This window comes from Mustela putorius, unplaced genomic scaffold (assembly GCF_011764305.1).
Source record: "Mustela putorius furo isolate JIRA1106 unplaced genomic scaffold, ASM1176430v1.1 tig00004033_pilon_pilon_pilon, whole genome shotgun sequence".
NCBI classification, from domain to species: Eukaryota; Metazoa; Chordata; class Mammalia; order Carnivora; family Mustelidae; genus Mustela; species Mustela putorius.
Genome location: NW_025422169.1, coordinates 3759134 through 3780249, shown reverse-complemented (window position 1 = coordinate 3780249; position 21116 = coordinate 3759134). Strand labels below are relative to the sequence as shown.

The window sequence follows — 21116 nt, the reverse complement described above, 5'->3', positions numbered from 1 at the left end:
TGGAATTATTCATTAGTGTTTAAAACTGAAATCAGTAAAACTGTGTGAGCTGGTAGATATATTATTTTTGTTTTGCGAGAGCTAATTTTAGCTTGGGTGTAAAATCTTTTCCTGAACTTGGTAATATCCTTAACACAAAACCTTCATTTTAATTGTTCATTATTTCTTTTAGAACTAAAGAATGAATCAAGAGGTTAAGTGTTAGTGATATAACCAACTAGTTGCCCACATCATATCTTTTTTAAAAAAATTATTTATTTTCAGCATAACAGTATTCATTGTTTTTGCACCACACCCAGTGCTTCATGCAATCCGTGCCCTCTCTAATACCCACCACCTGGTACCCCAACCTCCCACCCCTGCCCCTTCAAAACCCTCAGATTGTTTTTCAGAGTCCATAGTCTCTCATGGTTCACCTCCCCTTCCAATTTCCTCCAACTCCCTTCTCCTCTCTAACTCCCCTTGTCCACATCATATCTTTTGCAATATTTTGATTTTATTAGAATTTACCAATTGTGGGGCATCTGGGTGGCTCAGTGTGTTGTGCCTCTGCCTTTGACTCAGGTCGTGATCCCAGGGTCCTGGGATCGAGCGCCACATCGGGCTCTCTGCTCGGCGGGGAGCCTGCTCCCCCCTTCTCTCTCTGCCTGCCTCTGCCTATTTGTGATCTCTCTCTGTCAAATAAATAAATAAAATCTTTAAAAAGAATTTACCAATTGTTTTTACAACTGGATAATTATAGACAGAAATTTCTCTATAAGAAAAATGTCATCCTCTGTATTTCTACCCTGGCCTTTATTATTATTCATTTAATTTCACGATTATCCCTAAGAATCAGTTTATAGAGTAGGGGTGGGGTGTTTTAAATGTCCTGCTCCCGGTAGCAAATACACCAGACCCACCACGATTTGTGATTCCCCAGTGCCACGGGCCCTCTCACGTCTCTGCTACTCCTTGCATGGAAGGTTCTTCCTGTCTTGCAACTCCAGACCCAGTTCACACATCACCTTTCTGTGAAACTTTTCTGATTCGGTCGCCCCCAAATGATCAATCACTCCCTCTTTTTTTTTTTTTTTTTTTGCCTTTACTATTCTTTGTACACTAGTTTCTTCTTGCATTGAAAATCCTGAATTTTAAAGATTTATTTGTAAATTTCTCTGCTACTAGATGGCGAATTAATTAGGAGCAGGAATTGTTCATTCATCTTAATATTCTCAGTTCTGAGCCGAATCCCGGCATACCGTAGGTGCCAAATGATGACTCTTGGAGTGAAGGATAGAAGGAAGGGGAAGGAGAATGATGTGGTTCTTGGTAGCTGTTAAGCTAGGCTTGCCTTGGAGACTGTATCATCAACATCCTTCCGTGGTATTACATACTCTTTACAGTATTTTATTTAATGGCTGACTAGTATTTCTCTGTACAATTATGTCATAATTTGTTTTAAACTTATCTTTACTGCTTGAGAGCAACACCTATGCCGTTTATAATTATAGATGAATCCTGAAGGAAATGCTTCATCAGACCCTCAGGTAAATTCCTGGAAGCGGAGCTGCTTGATCAAAGGTTACGAGTTGATCAACGCCAGGTAACAGATGCAGAGGGTTCACATGGGTTTGCTACTGTCCTATAAAAAGAAGCCTAGGTTGGAGGTAGGGGATTCCAAGGTCAGTTCCTGCCCCAACGAAGCCATCAAGGGCCAGGCTCTCCCTTCTTTCGATGCTGTCATTCTTTGTGTGTTGGTAATGTCTCCTGTCACGGGTAATGACAGATGCCACAGCTCAAAGCATTGTGTACTCACACGGAAGAACCCAAGCAGGAAGGGCAGGGACCTTTCCCTTCCATTGTCCCTCTGACGTGAAGGAGGAAAAGCTGACCTAGAAGCTCCCAAGAGACTTTCTCTTGCATCACAGAAGCTGGACCTGGCTCACCTGCCTGTCTCTAGGCCAGTCGGTGGTAAAGGGGGGTGAAATCACCCTGACTGATTGACGTCAAGCACGACAAGTATCCGGGGCTTGGCACAGGCTGCCAGAACCATACCTGGTTCCCCGACGGAGGAGGCAAGTATCTGGGGGACGAGAGGGAGTTTTGAATATGGGCTGCATCTTCCAAGATACTGAAGTTATTTTGTTTTGTTTTTATGAGAGACAGAGAGTGTGAGCAGGAGTAGGGGCAGAGAGAGAGAAGGAGAATCTTAAGCAGCTTCCACGCTCTGTGGGGAGCCAGGCCTGGGCCTCAATCTCATGACCCTGAGATCAGGACCTGAGCCGGTATCAAGAGTCGGACATTCCCCTCCCTGAGCCACCCAGGTGCCCCAAGATACTGAAGAATTCTTAATTGTTTGGATGACATGATGGTTTTGTAATTATGTAAGACAGTGTCAATAGGAGACATATGAAAAGTTCTTAGGAAGGAAGAGTCGCGGACGTGACTATCCTACGCATTTGGAGACAAGGCACGTATGAAGTTTGGAAAAATTTCATGGTAAGTAGCTGAGGACAGAATAGAAGCAGGAATGGCCCCACTTATCATTAGTCCCAGTGACCCACTAAGAAACTTTGTGTTTTCTGTCCCCACGACTCTGAGCTCTGCAAAAGGAGTGTTCTCTCAGCAGCAAATAAGTAAGGGTCCCACTAAATTAGAGTCCACGAATGCTGACCAGGCCCTGTGGGCTCCCGGTGTCCAGAGACCTGCAGGCAAGGAGAGGGGTCACCATCTTGGCAGGGGGGGTTGACCCTAATCAGCAGGAGGAGGGAGGGTTGTTGTCATACTGTGTGGGAAGGGAGGAGCTGTGTGCACCTTAGGTCACCTACTTGGGTACCCCTAGTGGCTGAATGGACAGGGCAGCAACACTGCCAGGGAAAGGTGTGGCGACCAGGGGCTTAAATCCTTGGGAATGAAGATTCGTGTCATATCACCAGGAAAGTTCCCAAGGCTTTCAGAGGTAGTAGCTGAGAGCAGGTGCAAGAAGAATTGAGAGCAGGTGGTGGAGGCCGAGGCAATGAGTAACGGGCCGTCGTGCGAAGGTTAGCAGCAGTGATGAGAACTTGATTTCTTCCCACTTAACCTCCCTCTTTGGAGGTAAATTTGCCCCTAGGAAGAGCAGCCCACCGAAACCTTGGGGGCTGATCCTGAAATGAGTATGAAGGAGTGGACGTGTGAGGAGCAAGAGGGAGACTGTGGTAGATCTGCCTTTCAGTCCCGCTTTAGGAAAGGATTCACCCGCAACTGTGAGGACTGTGGTTGACCAGCAGTCTCTGTTAGCTCCTTCAGGATGCACCTCAGTGGTTCCCCAGCCACACTCCTCCTGGTGAATCCTCAGTCAATGACTGAGCAAGGTGGTGCTCACCCAGGGCATGTTTTCCTCAGGGTGGACGTGTTGACCAATGACTTGGAAAGGCAGTGTCTCTTGCCCATCACGAGACATAATGGGTTCAGGGATTGTTAGGATTTTAAAATTCATTCAAGCTTTGTCTTATTCTAGGGTCGTAGCAACATATCTCCCTGCCTTTTACTTCCTACGTGTAGGCAGCCTCTGCTCTGGAGCTCCCATTTGGTGGGGAGACACTTTATCGGGTCTACATTAGAGCATGACAACTCTCCTAGTCTAGTTTTCTTTCAAAGGTATTACTCCCCAGTCAGCTTTTGGTACTCTGAACTCTTACCTCAGCATCTGCTTCCTGGAGGACTCAACTTTCACACAGACGTTTCTGGAAATTGAATTAAAATGATGGCCCATTTGCCCAGAAAAATTCCAACTAGCCTACAAGCCCCAAAATCTGAATTCAGGTTATTCGTGGATTCCTCAGGCTCATAGACCCCACCTTAAAAAACCTTGGGATTTGACTCCCCACCTACCGTTGGTACCCTATCAGGGATGTGCTTAGGGTACTTTCAAGAGCACAAAATCTAATGGGGGAAGAATGGCTGCAGTATGGGCAGGAAAGCCTTGAGAGGCTGTTGAGTGATGGAAGTCACTCATGGGTGGCAGGCGTCCTCTCCCTTCCCCCTCTCTTTGAGTTTTGGTAGGGAGCCTTTGTGATGAGGAGGGTAACAGATTGTTTCAAGACCTTTTGGTATCCAGTGGGATTTCTGTATTTGGCTCCAGAGAAGTAGGGTGGGAGATACTGGAATCTGGGAAAGCTGGTATCTTAAGCTTAAGGTTGAGGAAAAAGTCCATTTCCAGGTCCTTCCTAGATCCTTCCTAGATTGTCCAACCCGACCAGGGCAAGGGAGATGGTAGGGGGTCTGGAAAGTCATCATGTTTATTAATCGAGTATGCATGTATGGAGCGTTGGTGCTGTGTTCTCAGGACTGTGGAGTAACAGAGAGCTGGATGGTGACATTGTAGCAGGAAAATGAAGTACTTCAAAACCCTGAGGTCTAGGATTCAGCAAATTAGATACCTCATTTACACTGCTTTCTATCTTACCTTCTTCCATAAAGAGTGATGATAGCAGATACAAGATGAAATGCATTTTTTAAAAGATTTTATTTATTTGACAGAAAGAGAGAGACAGTGAGAGAGGGGACACAAGCAGGGGGAGTGGGAGAGGGAGAAGCAGGCTTCCCGCTGAGCAGGGAGCCCGATGCGGGACTCAGTCCCAGGACCCTGGGATCATGACCTGAGCCGAAGGCAGACACTTAAAGTCTGAGCCACCCCGGCACCCCAAGACGAAATGCATTTCTGAGTGCTTAGTAAAATGTGTCTAATTTGGAGGATGGAGGCTGAAGACAGGAATGGCTGAAAAACCGTGAAGAAGTTTGGGGGTGGGCTGTGCAGGAGGGGGCAGGTCAGGGAAGGGGTGCTTCAGAGAGGGGAAACAGAGCAGACTGCTTGTCCTCAGGAGCCAGTGGCTTTCGTTTGTGTGATAGGTATAGAATCTTTGGAAGCATCTCAGTTATTCCCAGTGTGACCAAGGATGTTTTTAAAATTAATTATGATAGAAGCCATGTGTACTCATGGTAACAATTCAAATAATAGACATTTATAAAATAAAAGCATGAAAGTCCCTTTTCACTGCACTGGGTCCCTCTATCCTAAATGCACTTCCCAGGAGAGAGTTACTGTTGGCAGGAACATGTTCTTCTGGAACTTCTGTGTGCTCCTCATTCTGCGGGAAGGGATGGGTGCAGGTCTCCTGCAATGGGAAAGACTCAGAGGGTGACTGGAGAACCCCACCCAGGGTTCTCAGTGGGCCACCTGCCCCTTCCGGAGACTGGCCCTGGGGGGCGGGTGTGTCTTGCAGCGCCCTGAATGACTCCTCTTCGATGGAGACCCTACCGGCAGAGTGGGGAGTTTTGAGGCACGGCACCTGCTTTCTTTTTTGGGTAATGGTACAATAGTGGCCTTGAGGCTTGAGGACAACCCAAGTGGCTGACAGCTTTATCTCTTGGAAGCTCAGACGTGGGTGGAAAGTCTGGAGGATGTGAGGCCTCCTGCCCATCTCCAGAGCTGTGCTGCTGTTTCTGCCAGCAGACTGCGGCTGGCCGCATTCCTGCAACAGTCACTGCGATGTTCTGACTTGAAACAGATGCTCATTCCATGTTTACACCCGACCACTCTGATTTGTCTGCTGTGGCTTTGTAGTGATTGATGTCACTTATTTCACTGTGGAAAAACCCCAGGAGCCTCACAGATCAAGAGCCTGAAGGGAAGCGTGTGGGAGGCCACTGACAATTTGTGTAAAGGGGGAAAATATTATTCCCAGCCGGCAATCCATCCATGGGGCTGTGGACTCAGGCCACTGCACAGAGCTCCAGCTTTGCGGTGAAATGGGAATGTGTCGTGCACCAGCATCAGGAGGCTTGGCAAAGGTTTGGAGGCCAAGAGAGATTTTCCAAGGCTGCCTTTATCCATGGGCTTGATCCTCATGCTTCTACGGTCCTGCTCCATAGCGTGGCCTTTTGCTGTTGGAGACCTGCATGTTCCCACATCCTAGCATGGTGCCTGGCACAGAGCCCGAGAGGAGAGCCGAGAGGAAACCTTTCAACAAGTATTTATTGAGTCCCTTATATGTTCTAGATGCTGGGGATTCAGTAGTCAACAAATTTGGCAAGAATTACTCATTCTGATGATCCCTGATAAGCGACACATTTTCTTCCTCTTGGGTTATTCTATAATCTTTGTGGATTTACATCAATGTATTTGGCTTTCTTTTCCCTGAAAGAAAAAAATCATCCTGTAGAGGGACCACTCTCATGCAGGTCAATAAGCATATATTAAGAATCCATCTTCTCTCCTTTGCACTCACCTGGCAAAATTCCAACCCCGGTTGAACCTAATGATCTACTTCTTTTGTACATGAACTGAATTACTGAATATTGTTGGAGAATCTCATACCCTGCCCTTAAGTGAAAGCTCAAATCCGCACAGAAATTCAATTTTGCTTTCTCTATCAGGTTTTGCATCGTCTGACGTGTCTACACCTTTCTCCTTCCCATTTTGTTCCTGAATTCCTCCCACCCCCAGATAATTATATTATGGTTTTTAAGCACATGTGAGCAATTCTAATAAGGCATCAAGAAGAGTCTTGGAGACACTAACATTTAATCCTGTTCAAGTCTATTTCCTTCTAGTCTGTCTTTTGCTTAAGGCTATAAAAACATGCTGTCTTCTCAATTTATCTTGTGTTTTTCCAGTTTTTTCTTCCTTAACATTAGCTTTAAAATTAACTTTTTTTAAAAAAAGATTTTATTTATTTGTCAGAGCAGGGTGAGCAGCAGGCAGAGGGAGAAGCAGGCTCCCCACTGAGCAGGGAGCCCAACGCAGGACTCGATCTCAGGACTCTGGGATCATGACCTGAGCTGAAGGCAGACGCTTAACTGACTGAGCCACCCAAGCATCCCTAAAATTAACTTTTAATAACCCCCAAAAGAATTTACTGTTTTTTTTTTTTTAACAATGACTTTAAAAAAACTTTTTGTTATTGGAGTACAGTTGAGATGCAATGTTACATTAGTCTCAGGTGTTTGACACAATGATTTGACAATTGCCTACTTCATGCACTGCTTATCACCTAAGGATAATTTCCATCTGTCACCATGCAACGTTGTTACAATGTTACTGACATATTCCCTATGCGGTACTTCTCATCTTTGTGACTTAATTATTTTGTAACTGGAAGTGAGTACCTGTTAATCCCCTTCACTTATCTTGCCCAGCCCCCAATCCCTCTCCTCTCTGGCAACATCCAGTTTATTCTCTGTATCTATGAATCTGTTTTTGTTTGTTTTAGTTTTTTAGATTCCACGTATAAGCAAAATCATATTTGTCTTTCCTGTCTGACCTATTTCACTTAGTATAATACCCTCAAGGAGAATCCATGTCATTGAAAATGACCAGCGCTCATTCTTTACTGTGGCTGAGTAAGACTCACCGCGTACAGGAAGCCACATTTTCCTTACCCATTCATCCCTCCATGCACACTGAGGTGCGCTCACATCTTGGCGACTGTGAATAATACTGGAGTGAACGTAGGGGTGCACGTACTTTTTCAGATTAGAGTTTCTGTATTCTTTTTTTTTTTAAGATTTATTTGACAGAGAGAAATCACAAGTAGATGGAGAGGCAGGCAGAGAGAGAGAGAGAGAGAGGGAAAGCAGGCTCCCTGCCGAGCAGAGAGCCCGATGCGGGACTCGATCCCAGGACCCTGAGATCATGACCTGAGCCGAAGGCAGTGGCTTAACCCACTGAGCCACCCAGGCGCCCTAGAGTTTCTGTATTCTTTGAGTAGATACCTCGTAGTGGAATTATTGGATCAGGCTTTTCCGTTTTTAACTTCTCAAAAACCTTCTGTACTGTTTTCCCACAGGGGCTGCACCATTTTGCATTCCCACCAACAGTGCAAGAGGGTTCCCTTTCTCCACAGCCTCGCCAGCCCTGTTGTTTCTTGTGCTTTTGACTTAAGTCATTCTGACAGATGTGAGGTAGTAGCTCACTGTGGTTTTGATTTGTATTTCCTCGTGATCAGTGATGTTGAGCTTCTTTTCATGTGTCTGTTGGCCATTCGTATGTTTTCTTCAGAAAAATGTCTATTCAGGTCTTCTGCCCATTTTTAATTGGATTCTTTTTATTTTGGGTGTTGAGTTATATGAATTCTCTACACAGTTTGGATACTAACCCCTTTTAAGATACACTGTTTGCAAATATCTTTCAAAGAAATAAAAACTTAAAAAATTAATCATATAAGCATGGGTTTGTTTCTGGACTATCTATACCATTCCATTGATCTATGTGTCTGTTTTTGTGCCAGTACCATTTTGTTTTGATTAATTTAGCTTTGTAGTGAATCTTGATATCTGGAGTTGTGATACTTCTGGCTTTGTTCCTCTTTCTTAAAATTGCTTTGGCTATTTGAGGTCTTTTGCAGTTCCATGCAAATTTTAGGATTACTCAACAATGAATTTCTTTTTTTAAAAAACCAGAAACAAACTGATAAAATGGACTGATCATGGATCTTGGAGTCTTTCGGTCCTGAGTTTTAATTTTGGCTCTGCAGTGTGACTCTGGGCAAGTTATTTAATGTTTCTGAGACTCAGTTTCCCAAGCTGTAAAAAAATAATTACAATATTACTTACATTTTATTGCTGTGAGGACGATACAAGGTTATGTTTCTGAATACATCTCAGCTCGGTCATTAATGAGAAGAAAGGAAAAAAAGGAAAGGAGGGAAGGAAGGGGAATTAAATCCACGAGTGACGGAAGTCAGGCGGCTCCGTGACTGAAATGATCTGTTCCGGAATCGGTCAGAGTTTTCTCAGAGCGACGTCTTCTGAAATAATAGAGAAAGGTAAATTTACAAAATCACTTGGTATTATGACTTCTTCACATCTACTCTCTTACACCTAATGGTCAGGCACTATCAACCTCTCCATCTCTACTCCTCTGAAGGGTTAAAAGAACTTCCTTAACGCTTCCGTTGAGAGTGACCGGTGCAGTCAAGTCATCTTTCGGGAGCCATCTGAAGCTCTTCTGATGCCTTGTTGGGACACCAGCAGTCCAGTTCCTTTATATTCTCTTCTAGAACGGAAATCCAACTGTGATATGTTCATAGCTCATGAGGCCAAAGGAAGGGATTGTGCAGGGTCCTGAGTGGGAGAGGGGAAGTCAGGCCGGTGCAGAGGTCTTTCCGCACTGATGGGCAGGGCGTTTGTTCTCTGGCCTGGTCTGGACAAAGCTTCCTGACATCCACCGCGCTGGTGTTCGGAGTGCCACCGTGACGCCAGTGCTCCAGTTTGGAATTTGGATCTCAGGGCCTTGCTTCCTCCTTCCGTCACGCCCTCCTCATCCCACTCGACCTCAGGCTGGTGTCCTCAGCCGACGCAAACTCGTTGAAAGCAGGGGACTTCCTTACCCCCAGCTTCACCCCGCAAGACCCAGCCCGACGTTTTGCACACTATATGTGTTTGCAATACAAATAATCGAGTCTTCTTACTTTAGAAATGAGGAAACAACTTTAACTAGAGAGAAAGAAACTGGCTTCAAGTTGCGCCTTAGGACAGGTGAGGGTCCGAGGCCAGGATTGCTAACTCCATGACTTGGCAAGGCAATTAAAAGGGCACTGGTGCCACTTCACACACATTTGGATGGCTATTATATATACCCATGTGTATATGTGTGTACATGCGTGTGTATGTATGTGTATATGTGTGTACATGCACACAGACACACATAGACATACATATGTGAAACACATACATACATATACACATAAACACACATATACACATGTATATACACATATACATATACACACGTACAATACATAGATGTTCCTACATCTAACAACAAGTGGGTGGGGGAAGAAGATGTGGACAAGTTGGAAGCCTCGTGCATTTGCTGGTGAGAAAGTACAACGGTGAAGGTGCTGTGGAAAAGAGTATGGTGTTTCCTCAAAAAAATTGAACATAAAATTGCCCCCAAATCTCACTTTTGGGTGTGTACCCTAAAAAAAGCTGAGATTCAAATGGATTGTTTGCACACCCCAGTTCATAGCAGCATTGTTCACAATAGCTAAAAGGCCAAAACAACTGAAGTGTCCGTCCACAGAAGAATGGATAAACACAATGTGGTCCACTCGTACAATGGGCTGTTGTTCAGCACGAAGCTCCGACAGCCGGTCCAGCATGGCTGAGCCTAGAGCACACCCTACTGAGGCCAGCAAGCCCACAAATGGACAAATGCGGGATTCTACTTCCATTAGACACCAGTCACATTGTGGGGACAGGAAGTAGCGTTAGGGGCTGGGGTGAGGGGGGCACGGGAGCGTTAGGGTTGAATGGGCAGTTTCGTGAAGGAAAATGAAAAAGTTCTAGAGATGGGTGGTGGGGATGGCCGCCCCACAGAGTGTACTTAGTGCCTCTCAATTATGCACTTCAAAATGGTCAACATGGCGAATTTTATGTTATACGTATTTTGCCACAAAAAAGAAAGGGGGGGGACATTGAGAAGGCACAGTTGGCCTTAATTTTGGGAGTTTACAGCTTCTTGGAGTCTATCAAAACAAATCCTCTTTCTACAAATATGCACACGTACCTATCCATACAAGCTTCAGCATCTAATTTTAAAAATAGAACTTATTGTTTTAAAACATTTAAAAGTGTATAATGTGGGCATTATTGAAAATGTGAAACACAAAGAGCAAAGAAAACAGAAATCATCCATAATCACAAGAACACAGAAATCATCCGTGTTTAATCACAAACACTTTACATTTGACCTTGACCTTCTTAGTTGCCTGCCCTATTGTTCTGGAGTTAAGGTCACATAGTATGTATCATGCTTTTTCATACATCATGACTATTTACCAGAGAGCCAAAGTCATGGAAGTGTGTGGGGGTGTGTGTGTGTGAGAGAGAGACTGAGACCGAAAGTGTCACTTTAGGGAGTGACACCAGCGACCTCGGTCACTGGAAGGTCACTTTTCTTGGAACTGTTAAATAAGTTTTCCAGTTACCCTGTGACCTGCAGGATCATAAATCCTTCCGGAAAATCCAGGGAGAGTTCTGACATTTGCCAGAGAAGGGAAGAAAACATGGTGTAAGTTTAACACAGTGAATGGAAGGGGTACCTTGGGGGCAGGTATCCCAGAAAGAAGAGTACCAGCCCAGGAAAAGCCGGGAGTATTTCCATAGCCAAAAATACACCGCACCAACTCAATCGGAAAAATAAACATTTTAAAGAGAACTATAAAGCATTAGAACACAGTAAGTACAATGCTTCTAAGGCATTGATCAGATCGATGGGTTAATACAGTAGCAAAAATTTAGGTTTCCATTGACTTCTTGAAACGTGTCTTCATACGGCCCAACTCAGAGGTGTACACACTCAGCAGTGGTCCATCAAGATGGAAATAAAAACACATCAGTGTAATACCTTCCCTGAACTAATTTCCGTCCCTCCACCACCGCCCCTGCCCCATGAACAAGTTCCGCTCAGGAACTTTAGAACATCAAGAAACATGAGCTGTCTCAAACAGTTGCTTGTGGCCAACTGAATAAATGCACACTCAGATCAATGCTTGTAATAGGAAAATGTCTACTGAATACACTCCATCTGGCTGGCCTCGAGCTCTTCTTCTGCACTCTGCCTGAACTCAGCTGTTACCTACATTTTGGGGTTTTCATGGACCCCTAGAGCTTATTCACAAAACCTCCAGAGGTTCGGAGACCATGTGAAGCCCCCCTGGACCCCGGGGGGTTTTCGTGTACTCTTACTGATTCCGCAGTTGATTCGCTAGAGCAGAGAAAGCCTTTTGTGAACTCTTTTAACGCTTTCCAAGTGGGGCTCTGCCTTGGAGAAGTGCATCCGCAGTTACCGAACTGCCATTTTGCCCTGGGTCTCCTCCCAGGAGAGGACTGTTTGCTTCCCGAGGTTCCGAGCATTTTGGAAAGAACTCGAAGCCACGGCCAGCTTTACTTTGGCAAGTCAGTGTTTCCCTCTTTCCTTTCCCATGGAACCGGCTCCTTCCATCTGTCTTTCAAACTCTGCTTTATAAATAGCAATTCAAGTTTTATTTTCTTCTTGAATGCACTCTCTCTGTGAAAGAGGCTTTTCACCAAGAATGTGGTGTCTGATCGCTATCTTGCCAATGGGTTAAACAAAGATCTCCATGCTGGGTAAAACTTTTACAGACCCATTCACACACGCCTGCTTTTCTTGTACTTGGCTGAAACCAAGGGATGAAAAAATCCTTCCCCAAAGTAAATTGAAAAATGACTTCGACATCGTGTTATTAAATTACGTCTGTTTTACCTCTAGCTTTTTCTGGAATGCGCTAATTCGGATAGAGGCATGTGGAGCAGGTCCTACATCTACCTATGTGAAAAGTATAAGCCAATGTATCTGTTCAGGTCATCATCCAAGGTTAAATAATGACGAAATCATCTGAAGTTTAAAAAACTTGATTCATCTTATCAACGCATGTAAACTTCTATGTGCCGAGAGCTTTCAAAAAATTAAGAGCATTAATATGCATTGCCCCTCATCTCTGAAGTAGCGTATAGGAAACTGGCAAAATCTCAGTTTCACTTTCAACTTTTCTTTATGGGCACTGCCACGGCGAATTGCCTTTATCTGGGCTCCGTTCCGGGAAAGCAAACAAAACCAGCACCTTCAAAATCACAAGCCAGCCTGGGTGCTGGGTCTGCATACTCTGGAAGTACTGACTGCCCAAAATGCCGGGCTAAGTGCAGGTCTAGGACCAAGAGCCCCACTGCCAGCTTCCTCCTCCTGCTGTGCATCCTGATACATTGTATCACAACAGAACCAAATGGGGGCAGGGTGTGTGTGTGGGGGGGGGGTGGGGGGATGAAACCATCTATTTCCTCTCCCTAATCCTTCTCTCCCCCCAGCACAGTTAGAGCTGTGCACACAGGCAGAGGGGAAAGCTGATCACTGGAGTGCTCTGGAGGCTACGAGAAAATTCTCCAAGGCCAAATCCCCTTCTGCTGAATTGATTGAAACTTCTGCAGCTCTGTTCTCCAGAAGACTCACACGTACAGCTGTTTACAGGGATGGAGACGCTGGTGGGTTACTGGATCATTTACCTTTGTCCAAGCCTCGGAGCTGAGCTGCCTCCTCCCTCACCCTCATTGCCCGCACATCGGCTTCCCTTTCCTCTCTGTTATGTAATCTTTATGTGAGGGTTCTGGAACTTCTCCAGGAAGTACATTTGATGTGAGACTGAGTAATCTCTGACTCTTGAGAGGAAGCCAAAGACGCAGAAATGCATTCAGGAGACTTTAGAGCAGAAGAGAAGAGTGTGCCCCGGAGACCATCTCCTGGGAGATGGTTGGACGGGACTGGTTGGAATGAACCACAGACGGCTTGGACACTGGACAAGTGCAAAGCAGGTGCCTGGATGGGAATCCTTCGTGCATTCTCCTCACCTGTGCAGCAAAGGGCACCAGCTCTGTGATGTTCTTTCTATGCCAGTGATTCTCACCTTGATCACATATTAAAATCATCAGTGGCACTTCAAATGCCCAGACCGTGCCCCATGCCAGAGTCCTTGGGGGTCAGGACCATGGATCAGTATATGTTTTAAGATGTCCAGGTAATTCCAGGATGCCAACCAGCTTGAGAACCATGCAATGTAAATTCATGACTTAATATGTCAGGCAGAGTATCAGATGCTATCACAGACTGAAGGTTTGTGTCTCCCTAGCCCCCAAATTTATATGTTGAAAACCCAACCCCAGTGTGATCCTATTGGGAGGTGGGGGCTGTGGGAGATGATGGGGTCACGAGGAAGGACATTTTTTTGTTCCCTTTTCAAGTTTTTATTTAAATTCTAGTTCATTTATATGTAGTATAATATTAATTTCAGGAGTAGAACTTAGTTCATCACTTACTCACAGCACCGAGGGCTCATCGCAAGTGTTCTCCTTACAACCCGTCCCTCGTCTAGCCCATCCCCCACTCCCCTCCCCTCCAGCAACTGTGGTTTGTTCTCTATAGTTAAGAGTCTCTTATGGTTTCCCCCTCTCTCGTTTATTTCCCTATCCCTATGTCCATCTGTTTTGTTTCTTAAATTCTACCTATGAGTGAAATCCTATGGTATTTGTCTTTCTTGACTGATTTCTTTTTCTTAGCACAATACTCTCTAGCTTTATCCACTTCACTGCAAATAGCAAGATTTCATTCTTTTTGATGGGTGAGTAATAGTTCATTGTACATATACACCACATCTTTAACCATGTTCAGTCCATGGACATTTGGGCTCTTTCCATAATTTGGCTATGTTGATAATGCTGCTATAAACACCAGGATGCATGTGCCCCTTCAAATCAGTATTCTTGGATCCTTTGGGTAAATACCTAGTAGGGTAGTTGCTGAATCATAATGTAGCTCTATTTTTAACTTTTTGAGGACCCTCCATACTGTTTTCCAGAGTGGCCACACCCGTTTGCATTCCCACTAACAGTGCAGGAGGGTTCCCCTTAGGGGAAGAGCCCTCCTGATGGGATAAGTGCCATCAGGAATGGCACTAGACTAAGCGACACCAGAGAGCATGCTTTCTCTCTCTGCTCTCCACCATGTTGGGGGACAGTGAGATGAATGTCATCTACAGACCAGGACAAGGGCTCTCACCAGACCCTGGATCTGCCAACATCTTTGTCTTGGACATCCAGCCTCCAGAGCTGAGAATTAAGCATCTCTTGTTTAAATCACCCAGTCTGTGGTATTTTCAGTATAGTAGCCCTAATGGACTAAGGTAGATGCTGACTTTGCAAAGGTGAAGCTATGATACTTGAAGGGGACACAGTCTGGGGGCTACACAGCCAAAGATGCAAGGGAGCTCCATGGGCTTGATCACGGGCTCTCCCCTGCTGCTCACATGCTTGGGGACCATGAGACGGCTTTCTCTTCCAACAGTTGCCCCATGCTCAAACTTTGTCAGAAACAGAAAACAACCAGGACTTCAGCTTACTACACAGTAACCATTGAACATTTCAATAGGGAATCTCAGTGGCTTTTCCATTTTTGCTGCCACTGCTTTTCTGTACACAGTAATATAACCAGTCAGGATTTTAAAGTGGCTAGTTTAAAATCATTGCCTATTAATAATAATCACTCATTGGGCAATGCTTTATGTTTCTACAAAAGACCTTCATGTCAAGCAGGTGTTCTCAACCAGGCGTAGCCTCCCTCCATCCCTCAAGGGAACATTTGCATTGTCTGGAGACATTCTTGGTTGTCCCAGCTGGTGAGAATGTGACTCCAATAGCTAGAGGCCCGGGGTTGCTGCTAAATATCCTGTAGGCACAGGACAGCCCCACAAACAGGATTATCTGGACTAAATGTCTATAAGGTCGAGGTTGAAAACGCTGACACATAGGATCTCATTTGATCTTGGCAATGACCCCATGAATTGGACATTACAAGAAGGACTCCCAGGGCTAGGACAGTGAGTTATTCATTCAAGACTCTAAATCCTGAAGCCAGGGATCTCACGCTAAGTTTGTTCTCTGTGTTTGTTTTGCCTTACCCAGCTTATCGGGGTACGATCGGCAAATGGACATTTATATATTTAATGTGTATCATGTGATGTTTTGATATATGCATCTATTGTTACCAAAATCAAGCTCATTAATATGTCACCTCACATAGTTATCTTAATCTTTTTTCTTTGTTTTGTTTTGTGGTGAGAACGTTAAGATCTACTCTCTCAGTAGGTTTCCAGTATCCAGGACGGAATCCTCGGTTATTGTCACCATGCTCTAGGCTAGATCTCCAGAGTTTTCCATTCTACATAACTGAAACTTCATGTCCTCTGACTAACCCCTCCCCCTTCTGCCCCTTTCCTGAGCCCCTGGCAACCACCAGCATGCTTACTTTCTGCTTCTGTGAGTTTGAATTTTTAGATTTCATGTATAAGTGAGATCATGCAGTATTTGTCTGGCTTATTTGCATGTGTCTGCCTTATTCCAATGAGCAGATGCCCTCCAGATTCATCTGTGTTTTCAAATGGTAGGATATCCTTCTTTTTTATGGTTGAAGAATATTTCTCTGTGTGTGTGTGCGTGTGTGTGTGTGTGTGTGTTTGTGTGTGTTATGTTTTCTTCACCCATTCTTCTGTCCATGGACACTTTGGTGGCTTCCATGTCTTGACGATTGTGAAAAATGCTGAGTGAACCTGTGAGTTCAGATATCTCATCAAGATCCTGATTTCATTTCCTTTGCATGAATACCCAGACATGGCATTTCTGGGTCATAAGATAGCCCCATTTAAAATTTTTTGAGGAACCTCTATACTGTGCCAATTTACATTCCCACCGACTGTGCGTAAGGTTCCCTTCCCCCACTTCCTCACCAGTTCTTGTTATCGCTTGTCTTTTTGACGAGAGCCATCCTAACAAGTGAGGTCATATCTTCTATCTTATCACATAGTTTTTAATGGCAAATTTACATAAAGAAGTCATATACATTTGCTGATCTATGAATATACAATGCTTTCGGAAACAAATTGAAATGGTCTACAAGGTGTATGTGGACATGTAAATTCTTCACTGACCAACCATCATGGTTTTGATTTGCATTTTCCTGGTGACTCGTGATGCTGGACACCTTTTCATGTGCCTGCTGGCCATTTGTATGTCATGCTAAAGCCTATTTAACTGCAGGGTAGTTTCAGGTACTGCCCCTGTGTTGAGGGGAATCGAGAGATATACCATACGCCTCTGCCTAGATGAGACACCCCATGGAGAAGAGAGTTGTGTGGGTCACTTCTGCTGAACAAACTAATTCTGTTGACCTTGTCTGATTCCTTGGTCTGAAAACTGGTTATCAGTTTTAAGGAATGGAACGCTTGGCCATTGCACATTTTATTTGGCACTTTTCATTTTGGTCTTAATTATAGTTAAGAATATTTTGGCTGGCACAAGAAGAGCCAACCCGACTAATCTGTGACCTTGTCCTTGAAAATCCCCAACTAGGAGCCAAACCATCTGAAAGCTCCATGCCTCCAGCTTGCCGCAGCCTAACGGGAAGAAGACAGAGCCTCTCCCCTGTGCTTGGTGTGGGCAAGGCAGGCCTCTGAGAGATTTCCTGGCGCCAGGTTCATGGAAGCAACCACGAGCAGCAGAGCCCACACTGGTCTGCGCCACCCTGGCCTTGGAGTTGGAAGGGGGTGCTGGCCAATTTTAGTCCTTCTGCCCCCCTTCTGGCTTGGTCCAAGCTGGGAATTTAGAGTCTGGAATCCAGAAAACTCGCCTGTGGTATGACCCAAGAAAAGCCCAATTTCCTTAAACCAGTCTTCCCGTCTGTATAGAAGGAAGATTTTCTGATCCATTTGTATTAATCATGGTTCTCTAGAGAAGAACCAATAGGATAAATAAATAAATAAATAAATGTATATATATAATATATATACATATATACATATATATACATATATACATAAATAAATGTATATATATAATATATACATTTATTTATTTATTTATTTATCCTATTGGTATATATATATCCTATATATATTATATATACATTTATTTATATATAAATATGATTATATATATAATATTATATATGATATATAATATATATACTATATATGTATATATGATATATATATATAAGTATATATACATACATATATAAATATAAATCACAAGGAATATACCTACTAATTATAAGGGAATATATTTATATTTATCTATCGACATGAAGAATATTATTTAAGTGATAAGGAATTGGCTCATGTCAGTTATGGAGGCTGAGAAGTGTCGAGGTCTGCAGCTGGCAAGGCTGCCCTGGACCCCCAAGGGCTGATGTTGTCATTCTGATCTGACTGAGTCGGAAGGCAGGAGACGATCCACATCTCAGCCTGAAGGCAGCCAGGCTTGCCGCGGACTGGATGAAACCCACCCGCACTGGGGAGGACGAGTGATCTGCTTCACTCCGCCTGCCAACTTACATGGGAATCTCCTACAGTGCTAGCGCCGAATATGTGTGTCCCCCACCGAGGTTCATATGTTGAAAGCTAATGCCCGGAAATCATGGTATTAGGAGGAGGCGGGGTCTTTGGGAGGTGATGAGGTCATGGAAGTGGAACCCTCATGGACGGGATTAGCGCCCTCATAACAAAGAGATCCAAGAGAGCTCCCTCTCTCCTGCCACCTTGGCCAGAAAGTGGCCCTCACCAGACACAGTCTACTGGATCCTCATCCTGGACTTCAACCCTCTGGAACCATGAGGAAAAAAAAAAAAACACAAAACTCCAAAACTCAGTTAGAGAGTTATAGTGAAGACACGAGACCAAAATTTAGTGGTGAAAATATTTCCACGTTTTGAACCAGTGACTTATTATTCAGAAAATCTGATATACACACACACATATATAAAAGGGTCTGTATTTGGATTTTGGAAAATTAGTTTTATTATACTCATGTGGTTGTGTTTATTTAAAATATGTATGCTCTGGATTCTAAATTCTTAGATGAAATGTTGCCTTTTTAAATTAAAAAGAAAAAAAACGTAATTACCATAGTGTTCTGGCAAAAAGAGCACAGTGCTGTGGATTTGTAGAATAAAGAACAAAAATATTCTTGCCAGATTGAAATAATCTGTTCCTTCCACAGAGAAAAAGAGTTTTATGATAGCCTACAATATTGTCAAAAGTAGTAACTGCTCCTTTCTGGGCAAGGATTATAATTCCGACCCCAAGAGATGAGGCTTGGCCAAGTGTCTTTGGCCAACAACATCATTGTGGGTTTTTGCTGTCCGCTCTTGCCTCCCATCTGAAGATAAGCAGCGTTTCAGATAGAGATTGCCCCTGGCTTTGGTTCTAGACTTGGAGCGGAGCTTTAACAAACCCGCAGTGGGCGCACTGTCAGCGGGAAGTATATGGTTGGTTGTCATCGGTCTTTGGGATTTTGAGTTGTTTCTTCTTGCAGCAGAACCGACTCTGTCTCAACTGTTCCGTGACTTGATATTTCCCTAGACCGTGACTCCCGTTCGCAGGAAGGCCTCCCTTGCTTGAGAAATAAGGCTGACTCAAGGGTATGGTTGCTCTCCGTTGCACTGAGGATACATCAAAGGAAGAACAGAGCTTTACTGGAACTTCGGTGAAGATAGAGCAACTCACAGAAAATATGAGGGCGTAGGATTTGGAATCAGACAGTGCCGAGTTCCAATCCTGGTACTACCATTCTTCAGCTGGATAGACTTAGGGACTTCACCAACTTTGTGAGAGTCCGTTCTCCTTTCCATAAACCTGGCATAGAAATGCCTACATTCCAGGATTATATGAAGATTAAATTATATGGCATATAGAAAGCACTTAGCGTAGTGTCCGAGCCCAACACTGTGGGTTTATAAGATGTAAATGCTCAAGAAAGCGTTGTCATTATTAACATTCACATGCATACAAGTAGAGGCATTAAATAACTTACGTGCACAGTCTGAATGCTGATAAAACACTCACAGAGAGAAACGTGCTCGTGGTCGATCCCTACCTCTTTAGCGTACCTGAGGCATCATAGGTTTCCTCTAATCGCAATATGGCTCGATAGCAATTTAAATGTTTAAGAATTATCGAACACTTGAGAAACCAAGTTGATCTGCAACTGTTTTTGGAAAGAGGAAACGTTCATAAACTGCAAACGTTCTGGAGGCATATGTCAGCCACCGAATCATTTCTGCCGACTTGAACAAGCTCGCCGGCCAAGGGGATGGCTCTGGGTTGGGATAACAGCAGGCGAGATCAACAAAATATGTCACATGTGGTTCGTACCCCAAGGAGTTCAGGCTGGTGGTAGAAAGGCTAACGGTGTCATGAGATGGTAATACAGCAGTGCTGCAGGGAAGCTGGCATAGTAACAAGCGGGAGTCACAGCGGTCACGTGTCACATGCTGGCTCTGAGGGGACGGGGCCTCAGTCTGCCCCAGTTGCCATGACCGGTGCCGTAGCCTGGAGGCTTCAGCAACAGACAGTGCCTTCTCATAGTTCTGGAGGCTGGAAGTCTGAGATCCGGGGCCGGCGTGGTCGGGTGTCTGGTGAGAGCACTCTTCCTGGTTTGTAGAAGGCTGCTTCTGGCTGTGTCCTCACGTGGCCTTTCCTTAGCGCAGGGAGGAAGGCAAGGATGGCTGGCGGGAGGAGGGAGCGAGAGAGATCACGCTCTCTGTGTCTCTTCCTCTGACGGCACTAATCCCAACAGACCAGGGCTCAGCCCTCTTGATTGAATCAGCTCCCAAGGACCACCTCCTCCAAATACCACCCCAGGGAGGATGAGGGCTTCAACAAGTGAATTTCTGCGGGGCCACAAAATTCCGTCCATAACAGATGGCATGGTAGCTTCAAGACAACAGCAAGGAAAATGACTACGACCACCAAACCCCATAGCGTATAACGGGGTCTCCATTCATTCGACCACATGATCGGGTGCCGCGGATGGGAGTGGGGAGGGGAGAGTCAGGACGCCTGACCTCAGGGTCCCTCCACCAGCCAGCTGGCGGTGAGGTCCGGGGTTCCACGGGACCATCAGGTCTCGACGGTGGGAAGGTCTAGGACTCGCTCCGGGAGTTTCCCGAGGACGTGATGTTTCAAACGCAGGAGAGCAGAAGAGCAGAGCAGAGGAGATCCCAGGCGCAGGGACAGTGTGCATGAGGGCGGGCGGCAGAGAAGGGCTTCGTGCCCCTGGGTGACAGGAGGAAGACCAGGGAGGCCAGAACAAGTCACGGAAGGGGCCGAGCCGATGGGTAAGGTGGGAAAGGTCAGGGCGGATCAGGCAAAACTGGGACACGTTTCCTTGCTGACCAGGTGCAATGGAAGTTGTCAAAGGACTTCAAGGAGAGGAAAGACATAATCTAATGTGTGTTCTTTTTTTTTTTTTTTTTAATTTTGTTATGGTTCTTCAAGAACTTAAATGTAGAATTACTATTTGATCCTGTAGTTCTACTCCCGGGACATCCCCCCACCCCCTGAAGAACGGACAGCGGGGCTCAAACAGATGTTTGTCCACGCATGCTGTTGGCGCCATGATTCTGAATAGCCCAAAGGTGGAGAACAAAAGGAGGATCAACAAAACGCGGCATCACACACACACACACACACACACACACATACACACACAGACAGACACACACAGACACACACACAGACACACATACA

The 21116-nt window shown here is 44.9% G+C and overlaps 1 protein-coding gene across 4 annotated transcripts in view; it reads left to right on the top strand.

The window, feature by feature from the left end:
- PFKFB3 (6-phosphofructo-2-kinase/fructose-2,6-biphosphatase 3) overlaps positions 1–21105 on the top strand; it is a 143590-nt gene extending 122485 nt beyond the window's left edge. The window contains exons 17-18 of one of the 4 annotated variants that reach the window (XR_006604439.1): positions 16939–17220; positions 20865–21105. The gene's annotated coding sequence lies outside the window, so the exon portion shown is untranslated. Of the gene's footprint in view, positions 1–1493; positions 4530–16938; positions 17221–20864 lie in introns of those variants that run through there. The other 3 variants (XR_006604440.1, XR_006604438.1, XR_006604437.1) reach the window with 3 other exon arrangements.
- Positions 21106–21116: the final 11 nt, after the last annotated feature.